The sequence below is a fragment of the Stegodyphus dumicola genome, chromosome 8 (genome assembly GCF_044657685.1).
Source record: "Stegodyphus dumicola isolate Sdum_Otavi_A_Nest chromosome 8, ASM4465768v1".
NCBI classification, from domain to species: domain Eukaryota; kingdom Metazoa; phylum Arthropoda; class Arachnida; order Araneae; family Eresidae; genus Stegodyphus; species Stegodyphus dumicola.
Genome location: NC_140775.1, coordinates 34,761,848 through 34,780,703, shown reverse-complemented (window position 1 = coordinate 34,780,703; position 18,856 = coordinate 34,761,848). Strand labels below are relative to the sequence as shown.

Sequence of the window (18,856 nt, the reverse complement as noted above, 5' to 3'; positions counted from 1 at the left end):
TCTTGAATTTAGAGCTTGGCTTTTTATAAAATTAACAATTTTCACAACTTGATTTAAAACAATTTTCAGGCTTTCAGGGATTGTTTGGGCTACTAAAGCTTCACGATGTATGGAGCAGTGAGTAAATATAGTTTCAGGTGCGGCTTTGAGAAATAATCCCGGAGTGTTTTTCTGTTAAAGCCTGAGCTCTGCCACTGCATACGGCAATGCACTTACTCCAAGAAATACCATTCTCAGACATAAAATTGTCAATTATTTTGAAAATTTCACTTGCAATTGCTCTATCAGATTCACAAAATAAATACTGTTCAGCAGTTCATTTATCTTCCCCCCGCCGATCAAGGAAATAAAAAAAGCCTTATACAGTCAAAAGTTGTTAATCCGGACTCGTCGGGACTTCGGCGATTCCAGATTATCGATTTTTCTGGATTATAGATCATCAGTTTAAATCTCGTAAGATGGCATGCAGAAATTCTAAAGTTAAAAATATGAAACCGTAATTTATGAAATTACGGTAATTTGAATTTGTAATTTGAATTACGGTAATTTGAATTTGAAGAACAATTATGATCTAAAGGGTATCAAAATTTACAAAAAAAAAAAAAAAAAAAAAAAAGCTTAATATTTATTTGTTTACTTTATCAAACATTTCTTTCAATGTAAGTTGTTTAAGTTGCTTTATTTTATGTGATAATACTTTCTCTTTAATTCTATAAACAGACATAATTTTTTGTTCAGTTACTGTTCAAGTCCCGTAATTGCTGTGCCGAGAATACCGACTAACTTGTCAATCAAAATTTTTTCGTTTTCACTAACCTCTCTGTCACCTTCTTCAAGTCTTTATCCATTTTTTTTCAGCAATTCCACTTTTTGTTTGATGGACATCGAAACATACTTTCGTTTTGTAGATCCTTTGGGAGCTCCAGCATCGGAAATTCTATTTGACATAATCGAAAGTTCAAGTTTACTTTTATAAAATTGCTCTTACAGTCTGCAAAAAATAATAACCCGGATCCAATTCGAAGATTAAGGAACAACGCAATCATCAACATTAACCAAAATAGATAATTAGATAATTTTAGCTTATATCCTCCGTTATACATAAAACGCGCACGCGAAAATGTATTCTGCACTTGCGCACAAGCACATGCACAGTCGTAAAGGTCTTGTGCGCACGCGCAAACGCCTATGTGCATGTGTCAACGCAGCGCATGCGCAGAAAGCTTTTAGCTTTGAGGTCCGGATTATAGATCATTCTGGGTTATGGGTGTCCGAATTAACGACTTTTGACTGTACTCATTTGTTGAGTATTAACTGATAGCTCACAATGACACAATAAATATCAAAAGTTGGTACACAAAGAAGCAAAGTATTTTTAACCATTAAATTCAAAAATTAAAATCTCAACATTCTGATTTTCTCTAACACCCATAAATTTTTACGATCTGAGCTTTGTTCAAAGTCGATAGCCAATTATAGTTTTTAGCAAGAGGAGAACGATCTGTCTGCATGGCAGTTTTCATGGTTCTTCTATATTGTACATTTCACAAATATTCTCTTAGCCGTAGACATAACAAAATTTGCAATAAATGATGTTTTTAAAAGAATTCTCTTAGAGTTTATCGATTTATTAGCATGTCAGCACTTTATGTCATCATTTCTGGGCTCATATTGCTCAATTTTCAAGGAGAATAATTTTTCACGTCGGTTTGCTGTCTCTAACAGCAGGTATTTTGTCTTCTTGTTGCTTTGTATTCCTTACTTTTCTACATGATTTGAGAATATAGTCGTTTGTTTTTGAAGAACTAGTACAGGGTTCGTACAGATTTCTGCACACGGGAATTAAGTACTTTTAAGGACTTTTAAGGACCATTAATGAAAAAATTAAGGACCTATGAGCAAATGGGAACTGAATAAATTCAATTAAAAATATTATTCTATTCCTGAATTTCACTTTTGTAATACCATCCTAAAAATAAAATAGATCCCTAAGTAGTATGCATTATTAGAAAACACGAATTAACTAACATAATTATTAATAAGTTTGAGAATAATAATAATAATTTATGCAGTTTATCAAGTAGCATTAAATATTTATATAATAGCTGCACATATTTGAAAGATAATAAGTGACATTTACGTTTTACTAATAGTTAGCTTTATGTTGATTTTTTTATCTCATTTTGTCACATACTTGGTCAGTCTAGAGTCTAGTAATAGCAGTCTACACTTATAATAGTTGGACATATTTAAAAGAAAATAAGTGACATTTACATTTTACTAATAGTTAGCTTTATGCTTTTTTTTTTTTTTTTTTTTCTGCTCTCTTTTTGTCACATACTTGGTCAGTTTAGAGGTTTAGCAAACAGTAGGGAAATTTTATGTCAAACGGCATAGATTAAAATGAGAAGTGAGATCATAATCAGCATGATTCATAACAAAAGACTGAATGTTGTCCCTCTGCTGCTTGCCTATAGAGAGACCTGCTGATTGGAACAAACCTGAAAGGCCTGATGTAGGCACAGTTGGCAAGTGTTGAAAGTTAGTCCTCTGCTTAATGCAGTTAATGTCATAGCATCAACGTGTGTAGAGTTTCAGGTGTTATAACCCAGTTAATATACTTTAAGGTTCCAATAAGCCATTAAAGCACCACAGGTGATAAGTTGTTTTATATAAAGTCTCAGTAGATGCAAAGAATAAGTTTTACTTGATCGTGTTGATGGTTACTTGATCGGTATTGGATGATGGTTCTCCACACAAAGGATTTGGCAATTCGATTCCCTAAATCCCAGTCGCCCTTTAAAAGGAGGAATATATAAGGTATTTATTTCTCCTACCTTCTTGGCGACCCTTCGTGGTGTAGTGGTTTGCACACTGGTAGCGGTATTCCAGAGGTCCGCGGTTCGATTCCCCGCGAAGGCGTTGTTAATTTTTTATCTTTCCTGCTTTCAAAAATACCTAATGTCTCTACAAGCCTTCCCAAATATTTTGGCTAGTTTATATCGCTTATTGTAGTTTATTCCTTCTCTTTAATTATCAATCTTTTCTGACAATAATTAGAAATTTGTCTCAATATGCAAACCAATGTTCTCGCTAGTTTCTGTGTGATTTATGTCCTAACTTGTCAACCTCTCCACAATGTACCTATGAGGGTTTACATGATCTAGGAAAAGTTAAATAGTACCCCCCCCGATAGACGTGAAGCAAATTATCACTGTATCTGAAAGTAACTACAATATCAGACAAAGAACTTAGAACATAAAGGCATGTTCTGATGCTAACAAAATCAATTACAGCTAACGGTGATGTAATTAAACAAGAACAGTCAAATTCAAACTAAAAATGTGGACTAGTGGTCAAAGATAATACAATTTAATTTTAATTTATTCTGGCTCAGTAACTCTATCATATGAGGAAACAGAAATGGGAAGTTATAGTAAAGGCTGAAATGATAAACAATTGGGTAATTTAAATAATAATAACTGCACATATCTTTGAAGAATAATTTTCTTTATGTATTCGGTTTCTTTCTTCAACGTGTTTCCTTTTAAAATTTTTGGATTTAATTAAGGATTTCTGTTTTCTAAAAAACTCTAAATGCAAATGTACAGAAAAAGCGGCTAATTTTATTTAGTAATATGAACATTCAGAAGAAATATGAAATATACATGGTAAAGGCTAGTTACAGAGCTGGTGTGGCAGAATTTTTAGAATTTAGTGACACACAGAACAACAAAATCTAGAAATGGCAAAGCTTTTAGAAATGAGAGCAGGCATTGGAAGCAGAATTTAGGATACACAGAGATTGCATCAGGTGGGAAAATGCATAGCACCAGCTCTGTGTACGATGCATTTAGACACATTAGATGAATCTTTTAAATTGTAAGTTTTCCATTTCTTTATTAATAAAAAATTCTCTTTCTATAATGCCTGGCCAAGTGATAAGATTAGAAGCATTTTTGATATTTTCCATGCTTTTGTCTAGTGAAAAGTGGAGAAAATAAAGGGAAGATAAACATGTTAAGAAAAAAGATTCTAGTATCAGGAGTAAAACATTCAAATATTATGTTTCCATTGTTCATGCAGACGTTCTCCAAAAAGTAAGAAATTCATCGCAAACTTTCTGTAAAATGCATCCATTACGTGTTGATACCATGGAGACATTTTTCATTTTGTCACATATTTGTCGAATCTTCTAGAATCGTGGGTCTATAAATCTTGCCTTCAAATCCTTCTAAACTTTCCATACTGCAATGTCAAAAATACTAATTTGTCAAAAGACAAATTATCCCAACCAATTCTGTAACAGAAAAAAGCCAGAAATGTTTTGAAAAAAAAAGGAAGGAAAAAGTGTAAAATTAATTTTATAGAGAAAACTGATGCATGTTCTGAGAATTTTGAATAATCTGAGACAATTACATGGGAAACAACGCTTACTATGAAAAAATTAAAAAGAAGACATTTTAATTAATTACATAGCTAATTTTACTTTTACAAAGAGCTATTTCGTAAATTATGCTTTATAGCTTGTTTATTTTTCAGATTTAAAATATTGTATAAGTTTCCAAAATGAAACTTTATAATATGACAGGGAAAAATAAAAATGTTTTATTTTAATTTTATTTTTTAAATATAATTCTAATATATTAACATTATTTTAATGAAATTTATCAATATTATGATGTTTTAAAAAATTCATCGAAAAATTTTCAGATCTCGGAATTAAAAATTTTCTATAGAAACTGATCTTAAAATCGCCAAAATGTTGACAAGTTGTCAAATTTAGAACCATTTAATAAAAGAATTCACAACCCCAAAAGAGAAAAGTTATTTAAGAGCTCTTTATTAGAAAAAATGAATTTCGAAATGGTTATGTTTCAGTTCTTGCTTAGAAACTCGAGTATCCCATCATTTATATTAGAAATAGAAACAAATTATAAGCCATGAACCCATTCAAATAATAACCATACACGTCAGTGAATTGCCAAAAATATTCCTCCAAAATGCTAATTCACACTCAAAATGGCAGTGGTAAAAACACAGAGAAATTTCAGATGATTAAAATTAAGGACCTTCTACTGATTTTGGCCAAAATTAAGGACTTTTAAGGACAAAAAATCGATTTCAAAAAATTTAAGGACTTTTAAGGACTGTACGAACCCTGCTAGTAATATATTAAGCATTTAAATATTTGTGAAAAAATAATAGAACAAACCTAGATTTTCAAAATGGAAAAATAGCTGGAATTGACTAAGCGGAAAAGTGAAGATTCACAGGTGATGGATCCAGGATAATCTACTAGTACTAAGACTACTGAAAAGAAAAGAAAAATTGTTTCTAGAAAATATAATGAAAGTTATTCATTATTAGGATTTACTTGGAATGGAGATGAAATGGATCCTTAACCTCAATGTATTGTTTGCAGTGAACTATTATTCAATCAAAGTATGAAACCATAGTTTTTTAAAAGACATCTTGAATCCAAGCAATGCCAATTTAAAGGATAAATTTGAAGAATATTTTAAGAGGAAATTATCAGAGTTCAAAAAATAGCAGACAAGTAATGAAAGGTTTTGTTTATTCAAGTGAAAAAGCTTTGGAAGCTAGTTACTTGGTAAGCCTAAGAATTGCTTAGACTGGGCAGTCTCACACTATTGGAGAAAACCTTATACTACCAGCTGTTGGCTTATGCATCAAAATATTACACTACCAGCGTATCACGGACTCTAAGAGACTACTAAAAATCTTCTAAAGTATTAATTTATTAAGTAAAACATCACTCATGTAAATAACATGCCATTCTTCTTTAATAAGCCTAACCCAACTACATAAACATATATTTTGCTAATTCTATAAATTGTTTTATTGCCACTTTCCAGAAACTAAACTATGTTTATTAGTGGCCAAACGACATTAAGTAAAAAATTAAAGGAAAGTAAGTACAAAACACAAACTACATTCTTTTGAAATCCAATATCTTCCCACCTTAAGTTATTTGGAAACAACTTAACCTACTACAAATGTTAAAGAAAAATTTAAAAGGAAAAACATAAAAGAACTAAGTTTCATAAAATCTATAAGTTTAGTCTTTACATAGGCTGACTTCTCTTCCACTTCTGGTTTTTATGCAGAATACTTCTGACCAATTTCTGTATTACTGATGGAGCTTTTGATGCTGTATTTCCACATTTATCAGAATCATATAAATTGTAAACCAAATAGAGGCCCTCAAGACAGCATCCAAAGCCAGTTATTGCAAGTTTAGGAGAGGAGGCTCCATACTGAAAATCTAATAAAGTATTGTCAGTCTTTAAATTCCGACGAGTACTATCATTTTTAAACAAGTGCACTAAAACTTCAAAAAGCTGAATAAACAGTAGCAATGCTGTGTAAGCAGAAACATCCATTCTTTTGAATAATCTTTTAAATTGCAATTGTATGTCTTCATAACAAGAAATAGAGTCATATTTCTACCACATTCATCACTCAAGCCCCGTTCACAAGAAAGGGATTCGACCGGTAGCGAAAACCCGGTTCTTCCAACGTGCCCCATTCACATGGGAACAAGCATTAACTGCCTCGCCGAATTGGAGGTAGAATTTAGTTGAATGTTCCTTACCTCTTGGGAGCAGGGCAAATGCGGAGATTTCCCGCACTATACTGCGCGATTGCGTGGTTCACTTAATTTTAGTTACTGCTCGCTGGACTGTCAGCGAAACAATCGCGCTGATAGATGTCTGGGGATGTGATAGCATCCCCCTAAAAATTAGATAGAACTGTACAAGATATGGAAATTATAGAAAATACAGACAAGGTTATCTGATGCTAGGTATTCCAGAAATATCGTTCAAATTAAAACTAAAGTTAAGACAAGTGAATATCGGCTTCAACGTGACAAGGGACTCGGTATCTTTTGAATGATTTTTTTAAAAAAAATTTAAGCATTTTCATCTACTTTTTATGAATATTATCAAATGGTTTTGTGAGGCAAAATAATTTTAAGCTGAAAAAAAGTTTTTGCTAGTAATTTTTTTTATTTAAATTTTTGAAGAAAAATTATACAATTAAAATGTCTATCTTCTCCTACAATTTTCAATGTCTCCCAGTTTTTATATTGTATTTATTAGGGTGTTCTTAATGACTTAGTCCCTTAATTTCCCCCCAGTTTTTATATTGTATTTATTAGAGTGTTCTTAATAACTTCAAGGAATGATTTTGCAATTAATGAATTAGTTTCTGAGAAAAAAATTACAAGGGCAATCCCCAAAAAAAGATCTCCTATATTTTTAGATATACAAAGAACCATTTATTTTCTATAATTGCTACATCACTTTAAAGATTGAAGAATGCTTTATTTTTCAACATAATCGCCATTTCGGTCAATGAATTTTTGTAGACGCTGTGGCAGTTTTACAATGCCCATGTCATACCAGCTTGCCGCCATGCCCTTCAGGAAGTGTTGAGGAGCTTCAGGAGCATCCAGATGATCCTCCGATCTTTACACATTTTACGAACTCAACAATCGCGAAGCTCAACGAATACGAACTCAACTTTCGCGATTGTCTCGTCGGCAATTGACGGCCTCCAGCTCCTTTCTTCGTCATGAATTTCAGTACGACTGGCTGGAAACTCTCTACACCACTTGCAAACGTTTTTGACATCCATGCACGACTGTCCATACACTTCAGTCAATAGGCGCTAAATTTCAACCGGTTTAACGCCTTTTGCGTTCAAAATCGAATAACTACCCGCACTTCGCACCTGGTGGTAACATTTATCGGGAGCTCCATTTCGAATGGCTGCCAAGCCAAGACTGAGCATCCGAGCGAAGCGCCTGCGTGCTTATGTGGTAGCGGAAAAGGCACCACTCACAACAGTGTTGCCAACAACCGTATTAAAATTTTCTCTACGTCCCTAAAAAATAGACCTTTTTTTGGGGATTGCTCTCATAAAATACACTTTTATCTAAAATCTTTAAAACAAATATGATCCCAGTCACATTTTCATTTCAAATAATTTTTCTTTTCAGTATTTTGCAAAACCCATCCTTGTTTCTATAAAGTATATAATTTTAAATAATCAGTAAAATAATAAATAATTTAGTCCACACTTGTATATGTTTCAGGACTTCAAGTAAAAGGATTTATCAAAAAAAAAAAATGCAAAAGGTTTTTCAGTTCGCATTTGCAGTTTAAAGAATACAAACTGTCTAAATAGACATTTAATCATTTCAAATCTTTAAAATTTTATTACTGAATTTCAATACACACACACATATATAAATCAAACCTAGTGCTATTTATTCAATTGGTAAATATAAACATAAATTACAAACCTTTTTTTAAAACCTTATGTGGCCAGAAAAATTGCAAAAAATCACAAAACGCAAGCAGAATTTTTCTTACCTGTTTTTGGTTTGTAAAACACGTTCAAAACAATTTTAATACATCAATTAATTATAATATTGTTGCATGCGTACGGGTTTGTAATAGATTGCTAATAGTTCGTAAATGATTGTCATTGCACTCAAGTCCGATGATAGCTTAATTAAATTTATTTTATCAACAGAAACACTTCAAAGGTCTGGAATTTTCCACAGAAATACTCGTACAAGTGTTTAGAATATGAATAAGTATAATCAGTAGTTATGCTTCAATCTAATAAGAACGTTAAACACAACGCAATGCAGAGCGCATCTTAAGAGAAATTTAACTTAGAAATATCTCCGATCTCACGCTGAACTAACAACTGGCAACAATAACAACTTATATAGTATAAGTAATGTCATAAAAATAGTGTGGTATCCTTATACCACAGCCGTGAAGAAAGCAGTGAAAATGTCGGAAGTTTGTAACCAATATATTTTTAGATATGAAATTTTAAAATTAATATCAGGCGTCAAAAATATTATTAATTAATATATTTAATATCAGGCGTCAAAAAGTCTAAAAATATGAAAGATTTTCAAAAATTCTAAAATATTTTTTTAAAAAAATTATGCTAAAAATTTCATTTAATTTTTTTCCCTCTACAGTGTGTTATGGTGCAAACTATAATATTTACTTTGAAACCGATGTTTCGAATTGATGCCCAAGAAGAACCAATATTTCCCATTCTGCTTTATTGCATATCTTTTAAAAAAGTAAAAAAACATCCAATTAATTTCCTTTATCATTTTTTTAAATGCAAAAAGTTTGTTTTATAAGCCGTGAAAATGTCGGAAGTTTGTAAGCAATATATTTTTAGATATGAAATTTTAAAATTAATATCAGGCGTCAAAAATATTATTAATTAATATATTTAATATCAGGCGTCAAAAAGTCTAAAAATATGAAAGATTTTCAAAAATTCTAAAATATTTTTTAAAAAAAATTATGCTAAAAATTTCATTTAATTTTTTTCCCTCTACAGTGTGTTATGGTGCAAACTATAATATTCTGAGATTTGCAGTTTATTTGTTAATATTTTCAAAAAATCTTTTCAACTTTAAATTTGAAAAGAATCTAATCCTCCAAAAATCAAATGCGTTACACCACATCCACAAGCAGAGTTAGAGTTCTAAATCATTACAAAGTTAGAGTTCTAAATCTTATCAGGAAGCAGTTTAAAAATCTATAACTATCTTTTAACCATAGCAACAAGCATCCTAAATAACAGCTTATAAAATAATAATAATAATTAACATATATTTATATTAAAAGCATATATTTTTCAGGAACCATTAGGAAAGTTCAGGTACCAGTTGTGAAAGTACAGATTACATAATTAACAACAGTAAACTACGTTAAAAATGTGTAAACAGTATTAGAAATCGACCAATTCGGAGACGTGATTGTTCACAGAGGCTTAGGTGTAAAGGGAAGGCAGAGGGTGGTTTTCTGAATGGGTCCTAAAGATGAAACTCTTTCATGTCTCCTTTTTCTCCTCTTGCTAATGGCAGCTGTGCAAAGGAGCGTTGCATGTGAACGGGGCTTCAGAAGACGAATAGGAAGGGCTTGTGGATAGTTTGTGAAGGCGTCAGGAAGCAAAGGTGTTTGATCAGCAAAAGCAAACTACATTTCAACTATATTTGAATGAAGCCTCAATTTCTTTTTCCTGACTTTATGTTTTGTCAGTTCACTCAAAGAAAACTTGAAAATAATTCACGAAAACTTTGCATCCAGACAATTAAAGATAAATCTTTTTATCCAAGCAATCAACCATATCACTTTGACCAGACTTGATACGTAATGTCTGCATCCATTATTTTTCTTTTCATCAGTTTTGCAGCTACAAGTATTTGAGTAACTTAGAGAACAGATAGAAGAATGCAAATCAGATTTTGTTTTTCTCTTTTCCTTAGCTATAATGTTCATCAAAATTTTGTTCTGTGATGGGCCAGTTAGAGGACGGTTCTAATAACCAAGTAGGTCCTTCCCATGATTTGCTTGATAACAGCTGTCTAGCGGAATATATTCGAAAAGGCAGATAAGCTGGATTCTGGATCCCAGGAAAGTATGAAACATGTGCATCTGTGACATTATCTATTATTCCCAATTCAGTCCATTGTTTAAAGACATCATCACAGGTATCAAATAATTTTTCTGAATTCAGCCTTTTTACTGAGACTTCAAGTCTTCTTATTGCTATATCTTTGTTGGTGGGGAGAGGCAAATGATCATATTTCCACCGTAAGGTAACTTCATATCGCCCATCATCCTTAATTCTTAGTCTCTTGAAAATATTTCTTCGTGAGAAATTCCTTTTTCTTTCACGATTTTACTTCGAGAGGATTGGATATTCCTACGATATCTAAGGAAAAAGGTCAGAAATATTGGCATCTTTCACAAACATTGTTTCAATTGTTATTGCCGTATCTTCCCTTTCAGTATTCACTGGTGTTTTTAACGATTAGTGTCCAGCCTAGGTAAGTTTCTATGGCTACAATACCACTAGAAAGTACTCTTTTTCTGTCGGTGAAAAGTCAACCAGCCACATCTGCACCAATTAAAAGATCAATAGGCCCTGATGAATCTTCAGTGTCATTCATGGACTGGAGCTCTTTAATACATGGCCTATTTAAGGCAGAAATTGTATCTTGCTCATAAATATCAAAAGTACAAGTAAATTTATCATCTTAACTCTTTAGCTTAATTTTGTAGACATTATGCACATTTTTCTCCAAAAAGGGCGTGGCTCAAAATCTGTTGTCTAGAAGGTATTAGGCCTAGAGTAAAAATTAAGTTTTTCCTTAAATATGATTTTTGTGATCCTGTGTCATATAAAGTTTGAACACAAAGTGTACAATTATTTCCAATTAATTTTATTTGTAGTGTGTTGCTAGAAAGATTCACATAACTTTCTTCCTTGCTAGTTTCTTTTTCATTGCTGTTTTTAACATAGGCTTCTTAACATTTGTTTTATTTTTAAGCAATTCTAAATGCATAATTACGCAGTGATTTTTATGGCAAATTGTACATTTAATAGAACTCCTGCAATTATTTCCACAGTGACCAGCCTTTAAACAGCGAAAGCAATGCCCTTTATCTTTTAAAAGTTTTGCCTTTCTGAAAATGGCATTTTTTTTAGCCTTAAGACAATTAAATGAATCATGTTTTCCACTGCAAAACACTCACTTCTTAGTAGGAGAACCAACACTCAACAAACTTGCTGCCATTGATAGTCCTTCGTAAACAGTTTTAATTCCACAGATCATTTCATTCTTCAAACTAAAGCCAGCCATAGCTAAACTTATGCGTTCTTCGGATTCTACCTCTGATTTCAAAAATTTTAATAAACTGTCCAGTCTACATTTTGGGTCTGGACCATGGTCAGCATTTGCACTTTTTGACAGACTCTTAAGCCGCGAGAATGCGCGTTCGGTCTTAGAGGCCCGGGCAAATATTCAATGAGTTGCGAAACCTCTCCCCTTTCATGAAAATGGTTCAGTATACCAGTACCTGCTTCCAAGGTCATCCCCTTTCCATTGTGTAGAAGGTCATATTTCTCGAAGACGTCTTTAGCTAGGAACTGAACCTTCGAGCCTGAAAGACCCAACGCACGTTCTCGCATTCGTGTTTTTTTAATAACGCTTGTATAAGAATTTAAAAGATGCATCGTTATTTAAACTATAAAGATGAAATGAAACGGCTTCAAACATTACTTGCCAAAGTATCAACAGATGAAGAATCAATAAATAGAGATGATGATGAAGAAAGTATTGATGAAGAGCAATTTAGTGCTCATAAAACTTCAACGGAAGAAGAATTTGATTCAGATAATGAAATAGATGCATCCAGTTTAGGCGAATTTTATACTCAGAATGATGGGATTACAAATGGAATAAAAAAAGCCAAAACAAAATATAAGAACACTTTCACATAATATTATCACTAAACTACCTGGGAATGTTGGTGATGTCAGAACTGTATTGTCCTCTACAGACTCTTGGTTACTACTGTTCGATAATACCATATTAGAGCGCATTGTTGATTGCACGAATATTTATATGCATAAGATTGCGGATAATTTTCAAAGATACCGTGACTGAAAAAAAAAACTAATTTAATCGAAATAAAAGCCTTTATCAGTCTTCTTTACCTTTGTGGAGTACATAAATCTTCCCATATTAATGTGAAAGATATTTGGGCCACTGATGGCGCAGGACTGGAAATATTCCACCAGACTTATGTCTTATAAGAGATTTCTATTTTTGTTACATTGTCTACGATTCGATGATGTTACAGACTGTATGAAGAGGAAAGAACTTGATATACTTGCTTCTGTAAGATATGTGTTTGATATATTTGTAAATAATTGTAAGAAGTCACAGGCTTGGTGAGTACGTCACCATCGATGAAAAATTAGAACCTTTTAGAGGCAGATGTCCTTTCAGGCAATATATTCCCAGTAAGCCTGAAAAGTACGGTACTAAAATGCTTGTTATAGTTGATTCATGGACCTTTTATATCTGGAATTTACAAATATATGCAGGGATGCAACCTGAAGGTCCCTACAAACTGGAAAACAGGACGGACAAATTTGTTATGAGACTTGTTGCACCTATTTTCAACACAGGAAGAAACCTGTGTTGAAAACCTCAGGAAGAAACCTCATATACCAGTTATCAACCTTACCAGTTGATAACTGGTATACGAGTGTTGGTCTAGCTAAAGACCTTCTAGGTAAAAAAAAAAAAAAAAAAATTGTTGGAACAATAAGAAAAAATAAATTTCTAATTGTTGGAACAATAAGAAAAAATAAAAGAGAAATACTGAAGGAATGCACTTGCTCCAGAAAACAAGAATTGCATTCAGTGCTCTTCAGATTAAAAAAATATATGACTTTAGTGTCATATACAGTCAAAAGTCGTTAATTCGGACCTCAAAGCTAAAAACTTTCTACGCATGTGCCGCGTTGACACATGCGCATATGTGTGTGCGCAAGCGCAGAATACGTTTTCGCGTGCACGTTTTATGTATAACAGACAATATAAGTTAAAATTATCTATCTGAGTTAATGTTGATGATTGCGTTGTTCCTTAATCTTCTAATTGGATCCGGCTTATTATTTTTTGCAGACTATAAGAGCAATATTATAAAAGTAAACTTGAACTTTCGATTATGTCAAATAGAATTTCCGATTCTGGAGCTCCCAAAGGATCGTACAAAACGAAAGTATGTTTCGATGTCCATCAAACAAAAAGTGGAATTGCTGCAAAAAATGGATAAAGACATGAAGAATGTGACAGAGAGGTTAGTGAAAACGAAAAAATTTCGTTTGACAAGTTAGTCGGTATTCTCGGCACAGCAATTAACGGAACTTGAACAGCGGAACTTTGTAACTGAACAAGAAATTATGTCTGTTTATAGAATTAAAGAGAAAGTATTATCACATAAAACGAAGCAACTTAAACAACTTACATTGAAAGAAATGTTTAATAAAGTAAACAAATAAATATTGAGCTTTTTTTTTTTTTGTAAATTTTGATACCCTTTAGATCATAATTGTTCTTTATTTCATAAATTATGGTTTCATATTTTTAATTTTAGAATTTCTGCATGCCATCTTACGAGATTTAAACTGATGATCTATAATCCGAAAAAATCGATAATCCGGAATCGCCGAAGTCCCGACAAGTCCGGATTAACGACTTTTGACTGTATTCCCAAAAAAGAATAAATGTGTGCTTTTATTATCAACTATGCATAATGATGATGCTATAAATCCTTCATCTGCTGATGCCAAAAAACCTGAAATTATTACTTTTTATAACCTGACGAAAGGTGCAGTGGATGTAGTAGACGAAATGTTGGCATTATATTCTACAGCTAGAATTAGCAACAGATGGCCGATGGTCGTATTTTTTAGTATGTTAAATACAGCTGCTGTCAACGTTCACGTCCTGTTATTGTCAACCGATAAACCTGAAGAAAAGTACCGTAAAAGGAGGCTCTTTTTGAAGGATCTTGCATTAGAACTTCTAAAGGAGCACAAATAAAACAGAAGAATCCAATCTAATATTTCCAGGAGTTTGTGAATAGAATTAAACAGAACACAGCCTGAACAAGTTGAGGATCCTCCTTGTAAAAAATTAAAAGCTGCTGCAATGAAAAAATGCCATTTATGTTCCATTGTAAAGGACAGAAAATCTAAAACATCATTCACAAAATGTGAAAAAAATGTTTGCGGTGAGCATAGCTCCATAGTGTTTAATATGTGCAAATAAATATATACCAGCGTCAAGTTTGTAGCTTCATATGTAAGTATTGTTTCAGTATTAAAAGTTTAAATGCATTAATTCATTAATTTAGTTACCTTCTTCAACTATTCAATTATCTGTTGTACCTTATTCTGTTATCTTATTCAACACTATATGTGATGTAAATATTTAACAAGATTTTTCTAGATATTAATTCATAGTTTTCAATTATATAATTTCTCTTGATTTTTATGAATCGTGGTATAAAATATATATTACTGGTTCAATAATAAGTCGCATGAATTAAAGGAAGCTGCGCACGGGCCTACTCGACCCAACGCGCGTTCTCGCGTTACTATTAGGATGCGTGTGCTGCCAGGTTAAAAAATTCTCAGGCAAGCAGGATTCAACTAAAGGATGAAGAAGTGCAGCACATTTATCTGTAGTGACACCAAGGGTTTCCACAGCCCGCATAACCATTCCTTAATTTCACCTTCAAATTTTTGTAATTCAAGCTTTGGAAGCTTAAATGTATGTTTGCATGCATCCTCATTAACAGATTCATTCAAAATTAAACTTGAAGTACTTACGTTTTGTAAACTCTGAAGAATACCTTTCATTTTAGTTTCGACTTTGATGGCATTGTCCCAATAATCTTCAATTCTGCTTCAATTTCATTTTTGAACAGTGTGCTAAGAAAACGTGTGTGCATATCTTCCAAACATTGAGCTTTCGAAACAAAAGCATTAAGCTCCGACTGTAATTCAGAAGAATCTATCTAATTTTTCTTTAAAATTTCTTCTAAAACATTGAAGGATTTTGTAAAAGCAGCTCTGTGAATCTTCTTTTCAAGTTTAATAGCTTCTTTACTTTTATACTTTAGAGTTCCAAACTAATGTCTCTTGTGTCCCGAGGGGGGTACCAAAAAATGTTCGCTTACGTGTCAAAATAAACTATTACGCTACCAGCATATCATGGACTCTCAGAGACTACTAAAAATATTCTAAAGTATTCATTTATTAACTCAAGTAAAACATCACTCATGTAAATAACATGTCATTCTTCTTTGATAAGCCTAACCTAACTACATAAACATATATTTTGCTAATTCTATAAATTGTTTTGTTGCCACTTCCCAGAAACTAAACTAACAATAATAATTAGTGGCCAGATGACATTAAGTAAAAAATTAAAGGAAAGTAAGTACAAAATACAAACTACATTCTTTTGAAATCCAACACCAGCTGCTAAAGATATTGTTTTAACAGTATTCAATGAAAAAGGCGGCTAATGAACTTAATAATATTCCGTTATCAAATGATACAGTAAATCAACGAATTCATGAAATGGCAGATTCCATAAAAGAGACACTTATTCAAAAAAATAAAATACAGTGAACATTTCACATTGCAATTGGATGAAAGTACTGATATAACGAACTTTGTTCAATTAATAGTTTACATACGTTTTGATGAAGATAAATGAATTGCTGAAGAGTATTTATTTTGTGAATCTTTTAATGATAGAGCAATTGCAAGTGAAATTTTCAAAATAATTGACAATTTTATGTCTGAGAATAGTATTTCTTGGAGTAAGTGCATTGCCATATGCAATGGCGGAGCTCAGGCTTTAACAGAAAAACACTCCGGGATTATTTCTCAAAGCCGCACCTGAAACTATATTTACTCACTGCTCCATACATCGTGAAGCTTTAGTAGCCCAAACAATCTCTGAAAGCCTGAAAATTGTTTTAAATCAAGCTGTGAAAATTGTTAATTTTATAAAAAGCCAAGCTCTAAATTCAAAAACATTTACGATTTTATGCCGAGAGATGGGCAGTGAACATGAAACACTTTTGTTACATTCCGAAGTAAGCTGGTTATCCAGAGGCAAAGTTTTAAATTATCTTTTTGAACTTTGATCAGAAATTAAAATTTTCCTCTATGATTCAAAATTTGAATTGCAAAAATGTTTATTTAGGGAATTATGGTTAGCGCATTTAGTATATTTAGCTGATATTTGAAAGTTAAATGCATTAAATTTTGGATTAGAAGGACAAAGTGTTAATTTGTTTACCATTAGAGATAAAATAAAGGCAACGATAAAAAAACTCGAGCTAATAATCAAAGAATTGGATAATAATATTTTAAGTTTTTTGCCACTTTTAGAAAGTTTTCTAACCAAAAATAATTTGAAAATAAAAAAAAGAATTAGCATCCAACATTAAAAATCATTGGTTTTCATTGATAAATTTCAACAAGTATATTTCCAAGGATTATGAAAATGAAAATTGGATTACAAATTCATTTTGTTCAAATATACCTGAAATTTTATCTCGTGAAGAAGAAGAAAATTGATAGAAATTTCCTGTGATCGACCTCTAACTGAAGATTTCAAAAATAACACACTTGTTAACTTTTGGCTTGACCAAAAAAAAAAAAAAAAAAAAAAAAAAAAAAAAAAAAAAAGAAAGAAAGAAAAATTAGGAGCCAGGGTTCATAGCCACATTTTAGTTAAAACAATAAGTATCTATAAGCACTTTTCAAGCACATTTTAAGAAAAAAAAAATAAGCACCTGTCTAATTACATTATACACAACTGCATAACCTTAAAAGAAAAATTAGATTTGCAATTTAAATTATGAGAAATTCAGTATTTATTAAGAGAGAATGAGCAATACTCAACCATGGAAAAAAAAATTACATTCTTTTTTTTTATACATATATATATATATTTTAAATAACAGTTCAATTTACAGAACTAGTTTACAATGAGAGAAAAGAAAAACTATGTAGAACTAAATTATATTACAAGATTTTAATGATGAAATTTCAGTTCAAAATAGAGAAAATAAATAATAAGCCATATTTATTATATTCGCTTGGTACCTAAAAATAAATGTAATTTATTTTTCCACTTATATTAATATTTAAATAATTTAACTTAAATCAAAATTCTGAACATTTTCTAAATTTTCATTGTATAACAGTTTTTCCTTAACAGATATTGCAAGCAAAGTAATTTAAGTAAAAATAAGTAAAAAAAAAAAGGAACTTTTCTGAAATCAGAAGACGGGAAGTTGTTTCATGCAGTCATCCTTTAACAGTAAAAGCTTAACTTACCGGGATACTCGGAAATTGCCGAATATCTGAAAATTCCGGATAGTCGAGCATAACTGGTAAAATAGGAAGGAGGGGGTTAGATTGTAGCCGTTCTTTAGATTTTGTGGCTAACTAATGCTTTAGACATTTCGATATGTGCATCATATAAAAAATAGCCCCAAAAAACTCAAAAATAATCTGCTTAGCAAGTACAGTAAAACTCTTTTATCTCTATGAAATATTGCAAAAGTTATTGCTCAATACATGCGCCTTAATTCTTCCGCAGCACATGATATTACGCAATCGGAATCGACAGCTGCCAAAAAAAAAAAGTCAATTGCTTGCTTTGCTGCAAACTGTAACGGTTTCAATATTCGAGATTTGAGAAAGGGAAAACCCCCAAACTTCAGTACCGTATAATGCATTGGAAAAAAAAAAAAAAAAAAACTTGATTATTTTTACTGTATTTATGCCATTCCGAATATTATCCCTTAGAAAACTAATCTGTGTTAAAACACACTTGGGCCATTTTTGAAGTTTATCTATACTTCAGTAGTTACTGCAAATATATTATTATAAATATTCATACATATGCTCATAATATAAGCATACCGATCATAATAAACGTGAATATGAACTGACCACACGGAACAAGAATGTAAATTATTAACTGAGATGAAGCTGCATACAATTCGTGAAAGAAGGTTTATGTTTTAACAAACTATTCGTAATCCATTAAGTAACTTATTATTCATTAAATAAGAATGTACGGCAAATCGCTTGGACAGAACTGTTCAAAAATTAAATCACAAATATACGTTAGGCGACAAACACAATATGGATATTTTACTTACAAATAGGAAGCCGACCTTACCGCATGGTGTTGATATGTTGACAGTAAACATCAAATTGTTTGCCAGCTTTTTGTTTTAAATTGATTGTCAATTAATATTTGTAATGAAATGAACATTTTAATTGAAAATATATATCTATTAAAATTTAAAAAATAAATAAAACTATTTGAATTGTTTATAATTTGTTAACTATTTATTTATGGGAAATCATATTAAAATTC

The 18,856-nt window shown here is 31.7% G+C and overlaps 1 protein-coding gene across 2 annotated transcripts in view; it reads right to left on the bottom strand.

The window, feature by feature from the left end:
- Positions 1-18,769, bottom strand: part of LOC118185554 (RRP15-like protein) — a 48,078-nt gene extending 29,309 nt beyond the window's left edge. Inside the window, exon 1 of one of the 2 annotated variants that reach the window (XM_035355425.2) lies at positions 18,636-18,769. The gene's annotated coding sequence lies outside the window, so the exon portion shown is untranslated. Of the gene's footprint in view, positions 1-17,802; positions 18,078-18,635 lie in introns of those variants that run through there. The other variant, XM_035355424.2, reaches the window with a different exon arrangement.
- Between the last annotated feature and the right edge of the window lie 87 nt (positions 18,770-18,856).